The sequence below is a fragment of the Marmota monax genome, unplaced genomic scaffold (genome assembly GCF_021218885.2).
Source record: "Marmota monax isolate L192 unplaced genomic scaffold, Marmota_monax_Labrador192_F-V1.1 WCK01_AAM20220418_F8-fsc00040, whole genome shotgun sequence".
NCBI lineage: Eukaryota > Metazoa > Chordata > Mammalia > Rodentia > Sciuridae > Marmota > Marmota monax.
In genome coordinates, this window is record NW_026692782.1 from 5,244,340 (window position 1) to 5,250,339 (window position 6,000).

Sequence of the window (6,000 nt, forward strand, 5' to 3'; positions counted from 1 at the left end):
GATTCGCACACCCAGACTCCTAGAAAGTTGAAGTCACTGTATATTTTGATATTGAAAATAAACAAATTGACTTGCCTCACTTGAAAATACTTTGAAAAGACTGAAATATTATATGCTGCAAAACTTTAATTTTTAATAAGAAAAATAAAGCAAAGACCTGAAATAGCAGAATAGGAAGAATTTTATATTGAAAGCTGTGGGACTTCCAGGACTTGCTTAGAGATGTGTATTATCTCACTCTTTCTCTAAAATGTGTATTGTGTACACTCTTTCTGGGTGTAGTGGCACATACCTGTAATCCCAGCAATTTGCAGGGCTGAGGCAGGAGGATATCAAGTTCAAGGCCAGCCTCAGCAACTTAGTGAGACCCTAAGCAATTTAAGTGATACTATCTCAAAATACAAAATAAAATATGATAAAAGGATTGGGGATGTAGCTCAGAGGTAAAGCACCCCTGGTTTCAATCCTCAGTACCTAAATAAATGAATATTAAAAAAAGTTGAATGAAATTAAACGATTGAACTGTCATCTGTGAATTACCTTCAACATCTAAAATGACATAATTATAAGAAAATGATTTTTGATATAAGTACCTTTGCAGAAAGAGGATTTATCTTATAAATTTGAGAGGTGACAGATAGAAATAGTAGGGAAATTACATTCTAGATAGGGGAAATATTTATTTAAATATGAACACAGTAGATAGAAACAACCAAATAAATATTGAAATTTTAAAAATGATCCTTAACACCATTTTAGTAATTATCTTTTCCAATAAAAAATATTTTGTTGCATATTACTAAAGTAACTACAACAAAATATTATTTGTTCAACAAATATTTAACAAACTCCTACTTTGCTGCAAAGTTGGTGCTAGGCTATTATTGTAGCTCCTGGAGACATAGTCGTAAAATCATGAACGTCCCTGTCATCATGAACCTCAGATTCTAACCCACATACACATTCCAGCTACAGCATGGTTAACTTTCAGAAAGATAAGTGCATTCAACCAAAGAATTAACTAATACTGAGCAATACTTCTAGATTCACATAATCCTTCATGAAAAATCCCTTTTCCTCTTCTTTCCAATTTCTTGAACATCAAGACTCTTCCTCTTATTCTATAAACATTTCATTCTTAATTCTATATTTCAACTCATCCCATTTTCCAGAACAGATGAATTTTTATTTGTTCCTTCCCTTTCTCCTATTTTCAGATCTTCTTTTGGAATAATGAATGTATTATTTTTGTCAAAGTGATGCAATATCACATCTTCCATCTCAAGCTTCTTATTTTGATTCAACTATTGCATAACTGGACTTTTCCCAAAATTATTTATTAGAGATATATTTCTTGAGTTGTTTCACATTTCAGAATGTGCCTTGATATTTGAGCCAGAAGCTAATTGCCTCCAATATTCCATAGTGATACATTTTTCCCACGATATTTTATTGTCATTCATTTAACAAGTATTTATGGAGCATGTTTTATGTGTCATGAACTACTGCGGGTGCTGTATATACAGCAGTGAAGAAGTCAGATTTGAGGTTAAACTTATCTAATTCCTCCTCTCATGGATCTGACCTTACTGATCTGTATACACCTTCTCTTTTGGCATTGATGGTTATTTTGAAGATATCTGAGATAAAGTAAAATTTTCCTTTTTCAAGGCTCTTGCCTTATTCAAACTGATTGCCTGAATAATTACATGTTCATTCTTCAACAATTACATAGCTTTACTGAGATAATTTCAGTGTGTTCCCCTTCAATTTGCAGAATGTGTCATCTCTTCTTTTTCAGGGAAATTTTTCTGTGCTGTATCATTTTGTATTTTCCCCCTTTATGTGGGTTATCTATTTCAGAAACGCTAATTCTTTTTATGTCAGATTATCTCATCTGTCTTCCCTATTATAGTCTCCCTGGGTTTTAATCTTTTTATGTTTTCCCTCTCCTTTTGCTCTGATTATTTCACTCTTTTCTTCCATTTCAACAATTTAATGTTCAGCTTGACCTCCTCTCTTCTTTGCAATTTCATAATATCTGTAGGCTGCTGTTTTGGCAGTGTGATATTTTGTCTGATCATTTCTTGTTACATTGCTCCTTTCTAACTTGCGAAGTTTTGTCTAAAAACTTTAATTGTTGTTATAGGCTGAGGCAGAATTTTACATCTTATGAGACTCCATTTCCAGATACTCTAACAACTGTTAGTCTCCTCTAGCTGCAACAGTTTTAAGAAAAAGTATCAGGTTATATGTATTGGAAGACAAAAGGGAGAGTCAAAGTAAAGCTCTTTAATAACTGTTAGCATTTGGGGACTCAGCTCCCCAGCTCTCCTACTAAACAATACATCCAGGAGAGTGCATTCTATTCCCAGGATGGAGAATATCCTTGCAATTTGTGGGGCTCCTCTCTTGCATCTCTGAAGCAAGCATTTCTATATAAAAGTAATCTCTACTTCTATATAAAAAGACAGTCCCACTTTTACATATTTTCATATCCCCTACCACTACAAACTAATATTTTTACTAACAGATGAGGTATTAGATAAGTACAAATCTCAAAACTGCTTCTGTCTGAGTGAGAACAGTTATTGACAATGCTTTTATCAAGTTATCACAACTGCCTGGCTCAGAAGTGATAATGAGGTGAGAAAATATTCAAATTTCCTGCAACTATCTATCTTGCTTTGTCAGTGCTATAGATCATGGATTAACGCCTTTATCTAAATTGGGACCCTTAGCAATGAGACCACGAATGTTCAAACAGAATAAAAAAAATGTAGAACATAAATTAAAACTTACCTACAACGTATTTCTTCCTACCTACCAAGTTACGATTTGAAGATGCATAGGATAGCAACTTCACGGAGTATGAAACGTGATTCTGAGCTGCAAATCAGTACATCTGGCATCTGTGTTGTATTTCAAGTGTCAACCACAACAATGACAAAAAAAAAAAAAACTCTAGAAGATATACAGATGCAGTACATAGGGTTTTGTTTGAATGCCACCTGGAAGCCCACCATACTTTTACCGTATTCTGTGAGTTACTTAAAGACAAAGAAACTGCTAATGAATGTGAGACACACAAGACCAACTCAAGGGAAAGCAGCTACTGGGAATTATCATAACTGATAGTAAGGAAAGTCATTGAGAGTTGCTGGCTTTCTTCAGTAGACTTTGGAGCTGGAGGAAAAGCAACAGCCAATATTTGAAACAATACACATTGCTGACTTAAAACAAAAATACTTCTTATTCCAAAGAGACAAAAAAAAAAAAAAAAAGAAAGAAAGGAAAAAAAAACTTATTCTAAAGAGCTTCTAGGACAGCTGGTATTTTCAGGACTTTGGAACTCTGGGTCTGGTCTCAGCCCAACTGTAGAGATTTTGATTTTTAACTCATCCACTATATCTATATTATGGAACATCCACTAGAAAAATAAAGCGACTTTGAAATAAAGGACCCCATGAACTAAATTTGCAAACAGTCCATCTTGTGTCAATGTGAGATAGACATTGGAAGCAAATGCACCTCAATCCCCTTGGTTTTCAAAACAAGACGTCATGTCTGTCTCCAGTTCATCTAGAATTTAAATCCTGTGGGTACTTCCCCAATCTCCAGGGGTAGAAGAGCTGCACTGCAGGCTCTTGAAAGAACATTCAACCACCATGAGTAAATGGAGATGCAGGACTTGCCCCAGGCTTACTTAAGAAGGTGCACTCTAAGAACATGTTAACTCTTTACTCCTCAAACTTCTCCAAACTCCTCCTCCGTGTTAAGTAAAATGTCAGGTTATAGAAGGAAAGAAGATCTGGATCAGATTCCCTGTAATTCTTATAGAAACAATAGAGTGAGCTCTCTTACTCAGAACATAATTTAAGGAACCTCAATATGAAGAAGAATTAATCTTTATTTCATAAGGCTGAATTGAAGATGCAAGATCACTTTCATTAAAATAGTTACATTATTCTTACAATCCAAGGTCAACAAAATATTTGTTGCTCTAGATTAGGTTCAATATTGCTGAGTGTAATATTCAGTGGCTCCACAGACCAGATTCAAATTTCAGGTCTTCTACTTAGTGGTTGTGTGATATTAACCATGTGACCTTACAAGTGAGACCAGGAAAATCATAGTACTAGCTTACTAGAGGAAGGGTTAAATAAGGTAATCTTCATAAATATCTCAGATAATGGTCACATTATTGAGTTTTTGCAAATTATCAAATAAGAGATGACTGTAGCAAAAGACGTAGGGATAAGTGGACAGATTCGAAAAACTTAGAAGGTGATAGTGATAGACCTTGGTAATGAGTTGTGCATGGAATGTAAAGAGGAAGAGGATTTCTCATATGGTACTTAGATTCAGCTTACACACGTAGAAGAGAGGTGACATACATAATTGATGAAGACAACATACTTTAAAGGAGAACCACATTTACAGGGCAAGATACTGATTTCCATTTAGACTGATTGAATTGGATATGACTTTGAAATAGCTACTTAGTTGCTTGATATCAGATCTGGAACATCATAAGGTAATCTGAGCTGGCTGTGTTAATGTGGAAGTTGACTGTTCCAGTTAAGGATGGAAAACTAGCGAGGTGGTCTCAGATGAAAATGAATTTAGGACTGAGAACCAAGGAATTCCCAAGAGCATTATAACATTATCATACTAATTCATATTTTAATGAAAATGAATATAACCGTCTAATATTTAAGTCAATTCAAAAATTCATGTTAATAGAAACTAAGAATGATGAATAGATAACCAAAACTAAAAGAAACAAGGAAAACTGTTTCAAAAGCTGTTATCAAATAGCTTTAACATAATATTTTAAAATAATTTCATACTCTATTGAGAAATTAAATTTACTTGATGGTTAACTTTTGTAATATTAAGGATATTACTGACATTCTCCCATATTCTAAGTGATTTCACAATTTGACGTGTCTGTAATGACAGAATAATCTACCTATTCCAGTTGATCTAGACTTTGTTAATTATATCCAAATACAAAATTTTAATATAAATTTGACTTTATTAATACTTTTCTCAAGCTTACTTTATATACACATGTTCACTAATCTTTTTTTTTTTAATTTTTTATTGTTGGCTGTTCAAAACATTACATAGTTCTTGATATATCATATTTCACAATTTGATTCAAGTGGGTTATGAGCTCCCATTTTTACCCCATATACAGATTGCAGAATCACATCAGTTACACATCCATTGATTTACATATTGCCATACTAGTGTCTGTTGTATTCTGCTGCCTTTCCTATCCTCTACTATCCCCCCTCCCCTCCCCTCCCCTCCCCTCCCCTCTTCTCTCTCTGCTCCCTCTACTGACATTCGTTTGTCCCCCTTATATTATTTTTCCCCTTCCCCTCACTTCCTCTTGTATGTACTTTTGTATAACTCTGAGGGTCTCCTTCCATTTCCATGCATTTTCCCTTCTCTCTCCCTTTCCCTCCCACCTCTCATCCCTGTTTAATGTTAATCTTTTTCTCATGCTCTTCGACCCTACTCTGTTCTTAGTTACTCGCCTTATATCAAAGAAGACATTTGGCATTTGTTTTTTAGGGATTGGCTAGCTTCACTTAGCATAATCTGCTCTAATGCCATCCATTTCCCTGTAAATTCTATGATTTTGTCATTTTTTAATGCAGAGTAATACTCCATTGTGTATAAATGCCACATTTTTTTTATCCATTCATCCATTGAAGGGCATCTAGGTTGGTTCCACAGTCTAGCTATTGTGAATTGTGCTGCTATGAACATCGATGTAGCAGTGTCCCTGTAGCATGCTCTTTTTAGGTCTTTAGGGAATAGACCGAGAAGGGGAATAGCTGGGTCAAATGGTGGCTCCATTCCCAGCTTTCCAAGAAATCTCCATACTGCTTTCCATATTGGCTGCACCAATTTGCAGTCCCACCAGCAATGTACAAGTGTACCCTTTTCCCGACATCCTCGCCAGCACTTGTTGTTGTTTGA